Genomic DNA, 17,076 nt, shown 5'->3' on the forward strand with positions numbered 1-17,076 from the left:
AAAGGCTAGAAGCATGCTTCCGCCAGAGAGCTTATCTGCCAGAAAGACACCTCACACAGTCCTGACACTTGTCAGACCACCTGGCAGAAGGGACAGCAGCTGCAACAAGGCGGTGGGTGTGCCCGCACTTTGACCAGGGCCACTTGCATATAGGTACCTCTTGTCGCCTTTGTAAACCTAAACGTGAGCCAAGACACTGAAGATGGACTTGGGGCTCACTGGGCCTTTTTGTTCCCCTTCCCTCTGCAGTCACAGCAAACGACTCTCGTTTTCCTGTCATCTGCTGTTTCTTTGTCTCCTTAAATTGGCCTAATTGAGGATGGGTCGCCTGGGTAGTGAGGCTTGCCAGGGCCCAGGCTAAAACACCAACAAATCTTGCAACACTGGCTCCGTCTCCTGAATGCTGCACCACCAGGTCCAACTTGGAAAGGAATTGACAAGGGATCCAAGTTCAAATCCCCCAGTGAAAATATCACAGCTTTTTTAAAAAAAAAACTTTTTAAAAAATTAATTTATTCATATTACATCTCAATGGTTATCCCATCTCTTGTATCCTCCCATTCCTCCCTCCCTCTCATTTTCCCCTTACTCCCCTCCCCTATGACTGTGACTGAGGCGGACCTCCTCCCCCTGTATATGCTCATAGGGTATCAAGTCTCTTCTTGGTAGCCTGCTATCCTTCCTCTGGGTGCCACCAGGTCGCCCCATCCAGGGGACGTGGTCAAATATGGGGCACCAGAGTTTGTGTGAAAGTCAGTCCCCACTCTCCACTCAACTGTGGAGAATGTTCTGTCCATTGGCTAGATCTGGGTAGGGGTTTAAAGTTTACTGCCTGCATTGTCCTTGGCTGGTGCCATAGTTTGAGCGGGACCCCTGGGCCCAAATCTGCCTATCATAATGTTCTACTTGTAGGTTTCTAGGACCCTCTGGATCCTTCTACTTTGCCATTCTCCCATGCTTCTCTCATCTAGAGTCTCAATAGGATGTCCTCCCCTCTGTCCCAGTTTCCTGGTAAGTGAAGACTTTCATGGGACATGCCCCTTGGGCTAGTGAATACCACAGCTTTAAACCCATGGTATTGATGTTCTTTGTGTCCACTCTTGCTAGTTTTGCCTTGCATGCACTTGCTGCACAGTCATATCTACTGACCTTCGTGAGAATAAGTCTCTATACCCAACAGGGGATCGCTTGTATCACCAACCATCTGAGCATTATTTTTGCTGTGTTCAGTGGAAATCAGGCTGACAGCCTGACCCTCTGTGTGCCAAGCCACAGGCCACAGGTTGCCAGCTCTAAGCTTTGGGACCCATTGATGCCTGGCTCTAACTTTCAATGTCTGAGGCTTATTGCAGCTGGCGTTAACAGTTCCCTCAGCTTTTAGCCACTCTGAGTAACTGGGCAGGTCCCTGGGACTCTTCCAGTAGCTAGGGCTAGAAGCTTTTTGCAGCCTCTAGCCTTCGGCAGTTTCTGGCTCTGCAGTCCTTCACTTTCCACAGTCCCCACCCCTCCTTGGTATGCCTTCTTAGCACTTACCCAGTCTCGGTGTTTCCTCCACCTCAGCTCCCTGCTGCTCTCTGAACCCTTCTGCTGCCCCCTAGCGGCTGCTTCTGGCTGTGCCTGCAGCTGGCAAACCCAGGGAATTTTCTGCTCTTTGGTACAGCCAGCTCCTTCTGCCCCAGCTACACCACAAGCAGGCAATGAAGCCATTCAGGAAGGCTTTCCAGAGACCTACGGCTGCAACACCAGCTATGATGGATGGAGAAGGTGCTGCGATGCTGGGAGCGGCTGAGGGGGAGGGAATCGCCTGCGGTCCTTGCAGGCAAGGTCACCTGAAGCTGTCAAAGGCAGGGTAAAGGCTCAGAGCCACCACGGCAGTGAGTGAAAGAGAGTTTCCCAAAGCAAATCTGCCATTTCGTAGGAGGATATGACCGTTGTGGCAGTTTCTGGGGGCTCAAAAGAAATCTCTGCTTGGCATCTGTGGCTGGACTGAAGTGTCTGGGAAAACTCAGCGAGGTGTAAAACAGAGAAAGCGGTCCCAATGGCAAGCTGTTCCGAGAAGCAGGTGTCTGAGGGCTTGCCACGTTCTGTTGCAGTTGCTGCCACCCATACGCACCTTTGGGGGCAGCCACAATCTTGTTCACTGTTGTCCTAGACTCAAGGACCATGGCCCACAACCACAGCAGTTACACTTGGTTCCCAGTCCTCTCTGATTTGGGGCTATTGGGTCAAGCTCCTGGCAATAAGCTGCTGCTGCCTGAAGGGTTTGACAGCTGTCAATCAAATGGCTAACCAGCTAGGCCATTATATCTTTAATCATTTAAAGGGACAAACACATTAAAGAATAACTTTGGCAAAGACTCAATATGAAATTACCTTAGTTCTCAGATAAACTGCCTAATGATAATTAAATACGAGCTAAGCATCTTTATTTAGGGAGGGTTGAGCTTCCTGGTCTGTATTAGAAATGACTGTCATCTTTCCTAAGCTAGGCTGAACTGCTTTCCTAAGTGGTTTTTCTCTTTTCACTCCCACCAGCAGTATAGAAAAAAAATTTAAAGTTCACATCCTAATCAACCCTCACACCGAAAACTGTTGGGTAGTTGTTGTTATTGGTTTGTTTGTTTCATTGCAGCACAGGTTGGCTTTGAGCTCAACTCCCCGATCGAGTTTTGTTTTTGTTTTGGAGACAGCGTTTCTCTATGTAGCTTTGGCTGTCCTGGACTCACTTTGTAGACCAGGATGGCTTCCAACTCACAGAGATTCGCCTGTTTATACCTCTTAAGAGTGCTGGGAGTACCAGCATGTGCCATCACACCTGACTCTAGAGTTATTTTTTAATGTTTATTTATTTTGTATTTGTGAGTATGTGTGTGTGAGTGTGTGTATGTGTGTGTGTGTGTTGCTCCACATGTCATAGTGTAGGTTGTAGATGTGGGAGTCGGAGGACAACTTATGGGGAGTCAGTTCCCTCTTTCTACCATATGGGTTCTTGGGATGGGACTCAGATGTTGGGCACATCAGGTTTTCAGGCTTGGTGGCAAGCATCTTTACCTCCTGAGTCATCTTGCCTGTCAAATGGTCTTGTTGTGTTAACTCAGTCTGAGTCATCAGTATTAACATGTCTCAAATGTGTACTTCCTTTATATATGTTTGAGTACTTCTTCATTTCTCTTGTTTGGAATTCATTTGCTCAAGTCTTTCATCATTTTCCACTTTCAGGAGGATTGTGTGTGCTGGGGATTGAATCTAGAGTCTTCACAGATGCTAGAGAACTATTCTACTGAGCTATACGCTCAGCTTTCCTTTGCCTATAAGTTAGAAATACCTCTGTGTATTGTGTGCCTTGTCTTTTGATACATCTATATATTTGAGGATCTAGACTTAACTATTTATAAACAAGAGTTCACTGTGTAGCCCAGGCTGGCTTGAAACCCCTGCTGCCTCCACCTCCTGAATACTGGGATTACAGGTATTTTGTTTGTTTTTGAGACAAGGTCTCGTTTTGCTCTGACTGGCCATGAATTTAGTACAGACTGCAGATTAGATTTGAACTCCTGAATTTCTGATCCTCTTGCTTCCACATCTGAGTTTGGGATTATGGACACTAACACTTTGAAGTTCACCTTTAAATAGAGTTGCATCTGTGAACCTTACATTTAAGGATTCTATTTATTTATTTATCTATTTTTGTCCCTTGCATTAAAAACAAAAACCAGGCCTGAGCCGGATGTGGTGGCACAGGCCTTTAATCCTAGCACTCAGGAGGCAGAGGCAGATGAATTGCTGTGAGTTTGAGGCCAGCCTGGTCTACAAAGTGAGTCCAGGACAGCCAAGATAACAGAGAAACCCTGTCTCAAAAAACCAAAATTACAAAAAACAAAACAAAACCAAAAACAGGCCTGCAATACTAGAACTTGGGAGATATAAGCAGGACAATCAAGAGCTCAAGATCGTCTTGGCTACAGAGTTTGAGACCTTGGCTACAGGAGACCCTAGCTCAAAAAAAGAAATCTTTTCTTCCCCGACTCAATTAAGATAGTTTCCAATATTATTTTCTAGAGGCTTTATTAATCTTATTACTTATTAACTTAATAATTAGTCGGCATCAATTTATACACACTAAAACATTAATTACTGTCCTGGACACTTAAATAATTTAAAAGATTTACTCACTTATTTTTATGTGTATGGGAGTTTGGCCTGCATGTACATATGTGCACTACACGCATGCTTGCTGTTCATGAAGGTTAAACAGGACATCATCCGGTCCCCTGGACCTGGAATTACAAGTGTTTGTGAGCTGCTGTATGGGTGCTAGGAATCCAGGCAAGCCCTTTGAAAAAGCAGCCAGCGCTCTTAACTGCTGAGCCACCTCTCAGAGCTTTATACTTTGACATACGTATTTCAGTTCTTCTCCTCAGCTGGACTCCAGGAAGTTTAAAAACAAAAATGTGTGGAAGTAGTATCGTATGCAAAGCAATTGGCGGAGATAAAATCAGCCTTTCTCGGAGACAGTAAAAAATAAAAGAATAACTGTTCCCATTGTATACTTCAGGAAGGCCTGAGAAGGGGCTCCAGCGGAAGGCTATGAGTGATAGAACAGCAAGCACACAGGAAGAAATGCTAGAGCTTGGGCTCCTAAGATGCTCAGTGAGTAAAAGGGTTTCTGGCTAATCTGACAACCAAAGCCACACCCTTAGGACCCACATGGTAGAGGGAAAGCACTGATTCCCTCGGGTTCTCTGTTAATCTCCCCATACACACTGGGGCATGCACATACCTGCATACATATGGACACACACACACACACACAGACACACACACACACACACACACACACACACACACACACACAGACACTTGAGTGACAAAAACTGGAATTCATAGACGTAAATGTCTCAGGTTTTAGCTTTGGTGATCGTGTGTGGGATTCTGAGGAGGAAAAAAAGAGGAAAAGAAAGCGGAGAAGGAAAAGGAGGAACCGGCTGTGAATTCAGACCTCTAGATTGCAGTCCAGAGAAACCCACGACTTTTATCCACTTCCAAGTAACTGAAGATAGAATGAGGAGTTGGGACACATAATGGCTTCTAAAAACAAAGCAATGGGGCTGGTTTCGACTCAGAGACGTCTAAGCACAAGTGTTCATGTTGTCCTGGCTTCTGTGTTTCTGTCTCTGCCCTTCTTTCCTAATGTGCATGCCTTCTCTGCTTAGTTGAGGAAAACAATTATCATTGTCTTTTAAGGTCATAATTACAGAGAAATACAGCAAGAGGAAGTTCTTCCTTAGAGAAGTTTTTTTTTTCTTCAGAAGAGGTTCTGATTGGCCCAATTGTGTTACATGCTCATCTTACTCGGACTCCTATGTTTTCACTTAAGTCTGAATTGTAAACTCCACAGGCTCGTGTTTTGAGTAGTCGGTCCCTGTTGGGGTGCTATTCCGGGAACTGGTGGAAACCTTAGGAAGCAGGCCGTAGCTGGAGGAAGACGGTCCCCTGGAACCTTACCTTTGAAGGTTACACCCGGTCCCCAGCCTCTTCCTGTCTCTGCTTCCTATCTACCATGAGGCAAGCGGGCATAAGCTTCTGCCATCACATTGTGCCTCATCACAGGGTCAGAATCCGTAAAACCAAAGATTGCTTGTGGGGACCCATGCCAAACTCTGCCATGTCAGAAATCCTGTGTTTAGGCTGTATGCTGTGACCTTCGAGTTGCTGACCTTTACCTCACCACGAGGGCTTGTGTTCTAGGCTATCCTTGGACTATTTACCTTTGAAAGAAGTAAAGAAGTCTCAACTTGGAACCACCCAGAGAATATAGGAAGTTCTTACAAGGAACTACTCAAGAGAACTAGGAAGTTCTACAGGGAAAGATTTAGGCTATTGCATTCTTGCCTGGGGGCTAGGGTGAGTGAGATAAGAACAGATCCTATTGACCTTGCCCTATATATGTTCCTGCTAGTTGGCAATAAAGTGAATCTTGATCAGAAATGTCCTGACTTGATTCGTTATTTCTTGAGTCTCTGTATCCTACTTTCAATCTCCACTCCTTCTTTCAGGTGAGCCCTGATTTGATTTTTCCCACGGGCTGGGACCCGACAATTGCTGAGGGAAACTCTTATACTGTGACCTAAAATACGTCCTTTTTAATGTTTATGGTTAAGTAAAAGCAAGTTAGTGACTGCTCATTTTACAGACTTTAAAATTTTTTTATTTTATGTGTAAAAGTGTCTGAATGTGTCTGTGCACCATACACATGCCTGAAGCTGCCAGAGGCCAAAAGAGGGCATCAGATATCCTAGAACTGGCGTTACAGCCAGTTGTGAGCTGCAACGTGAGTACTGGAAATCGAGCCTGGGTCCTCTGAAAAAGCAGCCAACACTCTTAACTGCTGAGCCATCTCTCTATGCCCGAATGAGTGTTCAAAGCTGAAGCAATGGGAAATAGTGGTGGAGGCCAGGCTGTAGATCATGTGCAGTTATAGACTAGAGTCACAGTGGGGAGGGGGGCTAGGAGGTAGGCACGAAGGATTACCCATCAGCTCCAACTAGATGGACCAGTTTCCCTTAACGTTTCTTTTTTCCATTCACCATTTGTCTATTGCTCACAGCTGTGTAGCCAGCTGATGACACTCATCTGCTATAGAGGAATCCCTCCCTGCTTTGTGGCAAGGTTTTTGTTTTGTTTTGTTTTTGTTATTTTCTCGCAAACAAAGCCCTTTTTATTCATTTTTGTTGTTGTAGTTGTTGCACAGCACGGTGTCAGGATTGGTGACTCTGATGGCCAGCTCCACAGCTTTTTCCATGATGGTTTTGAGTTCCCAAAGGAAACACTGTAAAATTTGCTATACACCAGCTCCTTGACGCTGTGAATCAGGAACTTCCAGAAGCCAGTGAGCATCCAGTGCCCCGTTGTCTTGTTGTCCCATAACCAGTGCCAGGCATCAGGATCCGGCCCTTGAATCCACACACATCCCATCGCTGGTGCCTCTCAGTTCCTGTCAGTTGTACTTACCTGACATACTGGTCAACAGGGTGAGCTTCTGGCTCTTGTTTTTCATGAGCTTAGGCTTTATCAGAGATCTGAGGGAAGCCACAATGTCTCATAGCAGCCCCTCATAGGCAGGGCCAGAAGAGGGAAGGAACAGTGGTGCAAACAGAATACCCTTTCTAATGATAGTTACGGTCTTTGAATAGTCTCCATGCCTTCAAGGGCCAAAACAGAGGCAACATATAGGGTGCAAGAGGAAAGGGTAAACTAATAAATCCAGGAAGAGCTCTTTTTTTGGTGGGGGAGGGAGTTAATGAATCAACACAAGGAAAATATAGTATATTCAAAAAAATGTCCCAAAAAAGTCAGGAAAATATTCAAAGAAATAAAAGCTCTTCTATTGGAAGTTGACAAAAAACAATTTATGCCCTTTCACTGAATACCAAGGCTCCAAAACAATAAAGATCAAGATTTCTTTTAAAAACAGGGGCGAGGAGCCAGGTGAGGTGGTGAACTCCTATAATCCCAGCATTCAGGGAGACAAAGGCAGGTGGATCTCTGTGAGTTCAAGGCCAACTTGGTCTACAAAGCCAGTGCAGGACAGTCAAGGCTACACAGAGAAATCCTGTCTCAAAAACAAAGCTGCCACCACCACAACAATAACAACAAAAGCTCATATCAAAATAGAACAAAACAAAAAACCAGGGGCTAGGGAGACAGTGGGTTGCATGCTTGCCATGCAACTGAATTGCATGCATGCAATAACTCTCCAGAGCCCACATAAAACTGCAGTGTCTTCATTTGTAATCTCAGTGTTACCTTGAAGAGATGGGAGACAGAGATGAGAGACTCCTTGGAAGCTTACAGGCCAGCTGGACAAAAATAAATAGAGAAAAAGAGACCTTATCTCAAAGTGAAAGGGGAAGACCAATTCCTGAGTTTGTCCTCTACTCTGCACACACACACACACACACACACACACACACACACACACACACACACACCATATATTCAACAACACAAAACTAGAACACATGTCAAAGGGCTGAGATCCTTTTTAACAAAAACCAGAAACCAAACCCATGACAAAACTTCATTGCTCTTATCCTTTGAAGCTTGGCATTCTTATCTAAACCATGCCCATTTTGCCCTGTACACAGTTTACCAGTCGCAGAAAAAAAAAAAAAAGACTTGCCATAGAGAGCTAAGTCTATGGAACCTCAAGAGCAAGCCTCAAATCCACCTCCCAGAGAACTGGAAAAGGATACATTTATTGAATCAAGTTCCACTTGGCTACCATGTGCATCAGAAATGTTGCACAGTCTACAAGGACTTGTTGCAAGACATCAAGGAAAGTGGATTGCTGGGCCTGATGTTACCCCTTTGTAATCCCATCGCTCTAGAGGTGGAACTAGGAAGAGCAAGAGTTCAAGATCAACGTCTCAATACGCCCTCCCTCCCTGCTCTCCCCCCCCCCCCGCCTCCCCCCCTCCCCGGCTCTCTCCCCCTCCCCCCCTCCGCCTCCCCCCCCCCCGCTCTCCTTCCCCCCCCCCCCGCCTCCCCCCCGCTCCCCCCCCTCCCGGCTCTCCCCTCCCCCCGCCTCCCCACCACCACCACCACCACACACACACACCCTAAATTGAGAAAGGAAAATTAAGTGCTACGAGCTGGTTAAATCTTTAAAAGATTATTCTTGAACTAAGACCTAAAACAGGTTAAATCAAGTCAGTTTATTTGGGAACTAAGGGCAGGCGCTTTTGTTCAGAGATACTTTCAAAATGACCATTAAAAGGGGTCAAAAAAGATGGATCAGTGATTTAGGGTGCTTGCTGCTCTTGTAGACGACCTGGCACCAGCACCACCCACACACAGTGGCTCCACAACCATTCAGAACTCCACTTCAGGGGACCCGGTGGGCACACACACGCAGGCAAAACATCCATACACATAAAAATCAATCTAACACCACCAAAAAGAAGTGTTAACAGAAAACTTGCTTCGGAAAGATTGGTGAAAGACGGAAGGCGCAAATTCCTGAAGGACACAGCCTGGATTCTAGTCCTGGCTTGCCCGCTTCCTAGGCTGTAAAACAGTGATAACTCCTGCTCCAACTACCGCAAAGGGCAGTTCTGGCATCCAGACAGAAACCATGTACTTCCCCGTGTTTCGAAAACTGTAGGCACTTCATAAATGTAAGTCGTCCTTTTTTATCTGCATCGGTAGAATTATGGCAGAATCATAAACAAGGGCTGTTTATGGAAGAGAGCTGGCTCTCCCGTGGGGGCACTGTGAGCTACATCAGCCTAGTTCTTTGTTGTTGAAACTTTTTAGCGTCTTTTTTCCCCAACCACCAAGTAACTACCACCTACGAAAGTACCAGGACAAAATATATTAAGAAATTCTTAACAAAAAACAAAACAAAACAAACACACCCAAACGCAAAGTCGGTCAGAAAGGAGTTTTCCTCTGGACCGCAGTTCTTTTTTGAGACAAGCATCTAAAGCCAACACCCGGTGGATGGCGGCCGCCGAAAGGAAACGAATCAGTGGACCTGGCCTTCCCTTGCTTGTGATGATGATTCCATTCAGATACAATGACCAATACACTACAAATCCGGGGGATGTGCAGGATGCAGCAATAAGTACCCCTGCACCCCTCCGCACCTCCCTCAGGCCAATAGAGACCGAAGAATGCGCGCGCACTCGCCTCTTGGCCTGAGCCCCTGGGAACGCGCCTCTCTAGCGTGCCCCTCCCCCGCAGCCCGACGTCGCGCGCCGACGTTGGGACACGTGACTGGGGCGCGCAGACAGCGGGGGCGGGCGGGGCCGTCGGGCTCCGCAGAGCGGCGCACGCGCGCCAGGCCCCCGCCGAGGCGAGCCCCTCCTGCTCCCGGTCGGAGTCAAAATGGCGACGGGGGGAACCTGGAGCGGTCCCGGAGCCTAAGCCACTGACAGGAGAGGGGAGGGCGGCGGCGGCGGCGGCTAGAGGAGAATGGCCGCGGGGGCTGGCGCCAGTGCGGACGGCGGCGCTGGGGGCGGCGGCGGCGGAGGCGACGGCAGCGGTCCCAGCGGCAGCCGCGGCGGGAGGAGCCTCCGAGGTGAGTGTCCCTCCGGTGTCTGAGGCTGAGGAGCCGTCTCGCTGTCCGGCGCGGCGCGGCGCTGGGCGTCGGGCTGAGGAAGCAGCCGTGGCTGGGCGTGGTGGCTGGCACCTCGGCTGAGGCCGGGACGCCGCGGGGGTTGCCGAGGCGCTGGCCAGCCGACCGTCTAAGGGCCCTGCGCGCCGGCGCGGGACGGGCCGGTCCCCGTGCCCGGAGGGGCGGGCCGGACAGAGCGCCGCCGACCCGGCGGGGGCAGAGGCGGGGCGCTCGGAGCACTAGGGCGTCCCTCCCGCCCGCCCACCCCGGTCCAAGGTGGCCGCCGGGACGGGCTCCGAACACCCGGCTCGGAGGGGCGGGACCCGCCGCACCCTGGACTCGAGAACCCGCTCCCGGCGGGGGACGCTTGCTTAGGGGGTGCGGGGTCGCGGGTGGGCGTGAGATCGGAGGGAGGGCCGGAGCTAGGGGACGCCGGGGAGCGGGGAGCGGGCCTGGGGCGGGTCACTCCCCGCGATCGTCCGGCGCGGGTGGGGGGAGATGTGCTCTCTGGGAGGACTGGAACTGGCGTTGAGCTTTGACAGGTAGGTGGGGAGACAATGCCGGAGCACGTTTGATGGAGAAGCGGAGGCTGAGCTCCCTGGAGTACTTGGTGAAAGGCGTGCCTTCCCGTGTGCTCTGCTGTTAACTCCCTTAACACGCACTCACACTCACTCTCTCACTCTGAGTGAGAACTTTCTCACCGTCTTAGGGAGAAACTCTGCTTTGAGCTACCACAGCGCCTCTTACACCAGCCCGCATAATAAGTACTCTGGAGTAGGCCTAATTGACAGAGCAGTCTTGGCTCTCTTTCCCGGTGCCTTGTTTTCCTCAGCGAAAGCATCTTACTGTGCTGAGCAAGGAAGAAACCTTTTTTGCAGATAATTAGCTTTTCCAGCAAATGGCACCTTTTGTTTCTTGAGTGCTCTCTATTTCTTCTGAAAGGTTACTCACACTGCCTTCTTTGTAAATCTGGAAGGAAGACTTGAAGTTATTATGAACCAACCGTACGTCCCTAACAGTAAGCAGCAGTGAGTGCACTTGTCTTGGAATTTTAGAGTCAGAAAGACCTTTAGAGATTTGATGTGTTTTAAAGTGGGGAAAATGGACTCAAAAAGTGAGTTGCCGTGGGTCATAATTTAGCCGGGGAGGGCCTAAGCTGGGATCTAGGTTTCTGCATGCCTAGAGAGACAACTCTTCACTTAGTGCACGGCCTCCTCTTCGTGGATTTGCTTTCCCCGCCACTAGGTCTTTGCATGGTAAAAGTTGAAAGCAGAAACGAGTATCTCTCTCTGAACCTGATAGCTACCTTAAAATAACTGCTGAAGAGGACACACATTCTCTCTCTCTCTCTGTCTCTCTCTCTCTCCCATATTTAATAAAAACTGAGTAACATTTCATTTGAATTTTTCTTAGAGCCATGACTAGGTTTTCATCAAATTATAGCCTGGCATTCCTGCATGGGTTCAGTAAAGCCCAAGGGTCAGTATTTTGTTCTGTAAAACCCAACTTCTATAGCGAGATGATGGGCATCTCAAGTTCTTTGTATCTGAATCTAACTTTAGGGTTTAAAAACACAGTGCTTTGCCAGGTTATACTGCCTAGTTCCCTTCTCACCTTGTGTTGGGCTACAGAATTTTATTTATAGTGTGTCACAGGTCAACTTTCAGAAATACAATAGAATCACAGAAATACAATAGAATCGGGTGATTATGTCATCATATTTTAGTCACTGAGCTCAAATTACACAGTGATTATTGAACGTCTGCTTTGTGTTTACATTATTTCAGAGCTGAGAGTGGGAAGAAATGTAACATATAATAGAGTTTGCTTCGAGGTTCTTATTGGGAAAAGATGTACTCACGTGAGTCTGGAATCCGATCTAGTGAGTTCTACGGATGGAAAGAGTGCTGCGGGGGTTCAGGATAAAGGAAGTTTAGTGGGGCTTTAGGGGTTTAAATAACTTCCTGGGCCACCCTGAACGTCAACTGGCCAATGACTTTATATTTACAGAGAGGTTGGAGCAGATACTGTGTGTGTGTGTGTGTGTGTGTGTGTGTGTGTGTGTGTGTGTGTGTGGTGGGGGTGGGGGGAAGGCAAGTGTATAAATTGAAGAAGGGGAATAGAAGGAAACAAAAGGAGCAGAAGGCAGAGTTTCCTGGGAAGATATTTTCCATAGGAAACACTAGACAGCCAGAAGATTATCTCTGTGGAAGGATTTGAGTGCCAAATTGAGATTTGGGTTTTTCTTTTGTGCAAGTTATAACAAACTGTTAAAGGTGTTATAAGCTGTGCACAGGTTGAGTTCAAATAAGGCAAGAATAAAATGAGGCAAGAAGACAGTAGCTAGCCATTTTATTACCTGACTCAGTCAGATGAGTTTTTAAACTAGAATAGTTTTTCTGCCATCCAAATAGTAAGATTACAGAGGTGTGCCACCACACCCAGCAAAATTTATCTCAAGAAATGTTTTTTCTGTTGTGTTGGAAATCAAACTACTGAGCTGGGTTAAGGTAAAGTCAGTAAGAAGGATTACCTAGCACGTATGTGTGTGTTTGTACACTTACTGTGGTAAAATATATGTAATAAAATTTACTTTTGATACTTGTACAATTCTGTACACTTTAACATTGCTGTACAGTCATTACCACTGCCATCAGCAGAGTTATTTCTTAAATTCTATACATATATAAATATATATTTATTTAAATTTGTTTGTGTGTGTGGTGTGTGTCTCATTGTCTCTGCATGCGTGTGAGTGCAAATGCTTGTGGAGGCTAGAGGCTTCTTATCTCTCTGGAATGTAGAGTCACAGGCAGTTGTGAGCACCTGATACCGATACTGAGAATCAGGCTCAGATCCTTTGGAAGAGCAACACATGCTCCTAAGCACTGAGCCATCTCTAGCCCTAAAAAAAAAGTTCTTTTTACTATATTTTATTTATTGTTACTGCATATATATGCATGCAGTCGAAGGTCATAGGTGAAAGTCAGAGAACGGTTGTGGGAGTTGGTCCTCTCCTTCCATGGTGTGGGTCTCAGGGATGGGACTCCAGGACAGCAGCTTGAGCCTGATGAGGATGTTGCTGGCCTAGTAGTCAGAATTCGTTTTTCCCTACTGCTGGAAATTGAACTCAGGGCTCCATGTATGCTAAGTTTGGTTTCTGCTACAAAGCGACACAGCCTCATCTGAGGAATTGTTCTTTCATCTTCCCAATCTGAAAGTCTGTACTCTTTAAACACTGACATAGTTCATCTCAGCAGCTGAGATCCATCATTCTACTCTGGGTCTGTGACTTTTGACTAAGTGAAAGTGTAATCATAGAATCAAAAACATGGTTTTTGTCTTTTGTAACTAGTTGGTGGTCTATTCATGCTACACAGTGTCAGAATTTCCTTCCTTTTTTTGAGGCTGAACAATTCATTCTAAGTATATATTACATTTTGTGTATTTATCTGTCCATGAACACCTGAGTTGCTTGACCACTATGTAAAATGCTGCTGTGAACATGGTGTAAAAATTACCTGTTCAAGACATTTCTTTAGTTTATTTTGGGTATTTATCAAGCCAAGGGAAGTTTATATTCCCACCAGTAATGCACAAAGATTGTGTTGTGGGGTGTGTCTGAGAAGGGTTCCCCCCTCATACTAAGCCATCCTAAAGAGTGTAATGTGGTATTGTTGTGTTCTAACTTACATTTATTTAATGGTTAGTGATAAATATCTTTCCTGTACTGAGTTGGCATTTGCCCTCTCATCTGCCCCTTTGGGCTTTTTGAGAGAGATGCCCTGAGTAACATCAAAATGCTTTCGTAGTTCTGGGGTTATAGGCATAGACTGCCATGCTCAGCTCCTTTGCCTGTTTGTTAAACCAAGTCCTGTTTGGCTGTTGAGTTGTACGAGTTCTTTGGTTTTTCTGAATATTGATCTCTTATCAGGCATGTGAGTTTGTAAACTTGCAGTTCCTTCGTTCATGCATGTTTGTGTGTTCATGCACATTTGTATGTAGGTGCTGGGGCGTGCTGTGGACACCCCACAGTACCTGTGTGGAGGTCAGAGAACAACTTGGCAGGTGTTAGTTTTCTCCTTTCAGCTTGTGGTGGGGATGTGGGAGAGATTGAACTCAAACTCTGCTCAGGCTTGACACCTACAGCAGAATGCAGATGTTTTCTACTTATCTATGTTGTCTTTTCTCCCTTTGACATAAAACAAACAAACAAACTTGCTTATTTGTTGGTTTTTAGAGACCAGGTCTTGTTGTGTGGTCAGGTTGGCCTTTGAACTAGTGACCTTCTTTCTGTGACCCAAGCTTTGAGATTGCAGGCATGTACCACCACACCCAGAAAAAACTTTTTAAAAAAGTTTTTCTGTGGTGTTTGGGTGAAAACCCAGTGGCCTTCTGCCACTACTAAGCTATACCTCTAGTCTATCAAAACGTTTTTAACGGTGGTGAAGTAAGACCTGTTTACCTAGTTTTTCTTTTGGTTGTTTTGTGCTTTTGATTTCATATATGGAAGTCATTGCCAAATCCAGTGTCATGAAGGTTTTCTCATTTTGCTTTCTAGTAAGAGTTTTACAGTTGTAGATACTATTTGTCTTTTTTAAGTATAGCTGTCCAGTTTTCCTGGTACTCTTTGTTTAAGAATACTGTCCAAGTCAATGGCCTTGGCACCTGAATGAAAATTGTTTGAGGGATTGGGTGTGTAGTTTAGTTGTAGAGAGTGTGCTTAGTATGTACAAGGCTAGAGGAAGGAGGAGGGAGGGAGCAAGGAGCGAGATAGGAGGATCACTGAACCACAAGCACTAGCTTTTGCTTGGGGCTTTCTGTAGGTCTCTTTATGTTGGTGCCAGGCTGTTTTAATAACTGCTTTGTAGTTAAATTTTAAACCAACAAACAAGCAACCTCTGCATTGTTTTTGTTTTTGCTTGCTTTTTAATGATTGTTTTGCAGTGGGATCCTTTGAGATGCCATAGAAATTTTAGGATGGATTTTTCTTATAAAAACTATTGGGATTTTGTTCTGTTACATATGACAATTGCTGTGGGTAGTATTAGCTTTTTTGCACTTACTGTATGTATGTGGTTATATGTTTAAGATTGTGCGTGCACATGTGTGTCAGTGCTCGTGTGCACCTGTGGGAGTCGTGTCTGTGTTCTGGGTATCCAACATAGGTCCTCAGGGTGGTAGTAATAACTTTTACTCTCCATGACCCTATCTTAACATTTTAACAACGTTAAATCTTTCATTTGAGTTTCAACAGTGTTCTTCCTTCCCTTCTTTTTCTCTCCCTCCCCTTGTTTTCCTCCTCTTTTTTCTTTTCTCTGACAGGGTCTCCTGTACTCCAAACTGGCCCAGACCCCCTGCTTATCTGTGCCTTGCCTGGCAGGTGCTTGCTCACAGTCAGGTTTTCTCAGGGGCCATGCTTGTTTCGACTGTGTCTTGTGCTTCCGCATGTGCACTAATGACGCAAGTGCTTTCAGTAGAGGTTTTCAATTTTCAATGTCAAAGTCTCTCAAGTTGATATTTATTTCTAAGAATTTTATTCTTTTTGATGCTGTAATAAATAGAATTGTTAATGTTTTCCTTATTTTTATATGTTTGTTGTTTTGGGTTTTTGGTGGTGGGGCTTTTTGTTGTTGTTATTGGCTTTTTGTTTATTTGGTTTGGTTTGGTTTGGTTTGGTTTGGTTTGGTTTTATGTTGAGACGGGGCTTTCCCATGTAGTCCTGACTGTAGATCAGTCCAGGCTGGCCTTGAACTTGTGGTATGATCCTCCAGCCTTTACCTCCCTAGTGCAGAGATTATAGGTCTGAACCATTGTACCAGACTCATTTTGGATTGTTTAATGTTAGTTTATTAAAATACATCTCACTTTTATTGGTTTTGGTGTGTGTGTAGCTTTGTTTTTTTATTCTAGCAGGATTTGGGGGTGGGGTACTTAGAATTTTTTCTACAAATAAGATGGAATCATCTAGCCAGGCCATGGTGCCTCACACCTTTAGTCCCAGCAATTGGGAGGCAGAAGCAGGTGGGTCCCTGTGAGTTCAAGGCTAGCCTGTTCTACAATGAGAGTCCAGGACAGCCAAGGCTACACAGAGAAACCCTGTCTCTAAAAACAAAACCACAAACAAACAAAAAGAGATGGAATCATGTACAGCAGTCAGTTTGAATGCCTTTATTATTTGTCGTAGAGCTCAGCTAGGATTCCTCATGCTGGAAGTTGTGAAAGTGGACCTACTTAGGTTGTAGTTCTTTGGAGAGGTTTTCAGTCTTTTACCATTGAGTCACACACACACAGGGAGAGAAAAGAAACAGATAAACAGGGTCTCATGTAGCCCAGGCTCCACTGAGATTAATGCTAGCACGCGTTTTTGTGTACTGTTGAGATGGTTTTCTTATATTCTGGATTTATTGAGTATTTTAGCTAGTATTTTTTTTAAAGTTGTGGGTTCCACAAGAATTTCTAGCCTGGTGGATGAGAAAAATTGTGGTGATGTTGGCAGAATGATATGGCAGTCTTGGGTTTATACACATGCTTGCTTTTGTTTTGAGCCAGGGTCTTGCTATGTACTGGAACTCCCTGTGTAGCCCAGCTGGCTGTACTTGTAACTATTGAAGTGCCCCTGCCTCAGCCTCTCAAGTGCTGGAATTACAGGTACAAGCCACTATATCAGGCTTATTTGTGAAACATTAAAAACATTCTCATGTGTGTTTGTGCTGTTAGAAAACAGACTTTGGGCATCATGCCCCTGTTTACAGTCTGACTACTGTTTAGCGTCTTAGCATTTTGTTTTGTTTTTGATGACATCACACTATGTACCTAGACTGTTCTTGAACTCACAGACACAAGTGATCTTCCTGTTTTCAGCCTCCCCAGCAGCTGAGACTATAGATGCCCACCACTGTACCAGACTCCCATTACTTTATGGTCTCAAGTAAGCTATCTAATCTGTGAAGGTT

The 17,076-nt window shown here is 45.8% G+C and overlaps 1 protein-coding gene across 2 annotated transcripts in view; it reads left to right on the forward strand.

The window, feature by feature from the left end:
* Positions 1 to 9,784: 9,784 nt before the first annotated feature.
* BTBD7 (BTB domain containing 7) overlaps positions 9,785 to 17,076 on the forward strand; it is a 92,680-nt gene continuing 85,388 nt past the window's right edge. Inside the window, exon 1 of one of the 2 annotated variants that reach the window (XM_084791573.1) lies at positions 9,785 to 10,084. The gene's annotated coding sequence lies outside the window, so the exon portion shown is untranslated. The remainder of the gene's footprint in view (positions 10,085 to 17,076) is intronic. The other variant, XM_084791572.1, reaches the window with a different exon arrangement.

This window comes from Acomys minous (genome assembly GCF_964271855.1).
Source record: "Acomys minous genome assembly, chromosome: 8".
NCBI classification, from domain to species: domain Eukaryota; kingdom Metazoa; phylum Chordata; class Mammalia; order Rodentia; family Muridae; genus Acomys; species Acomys minous.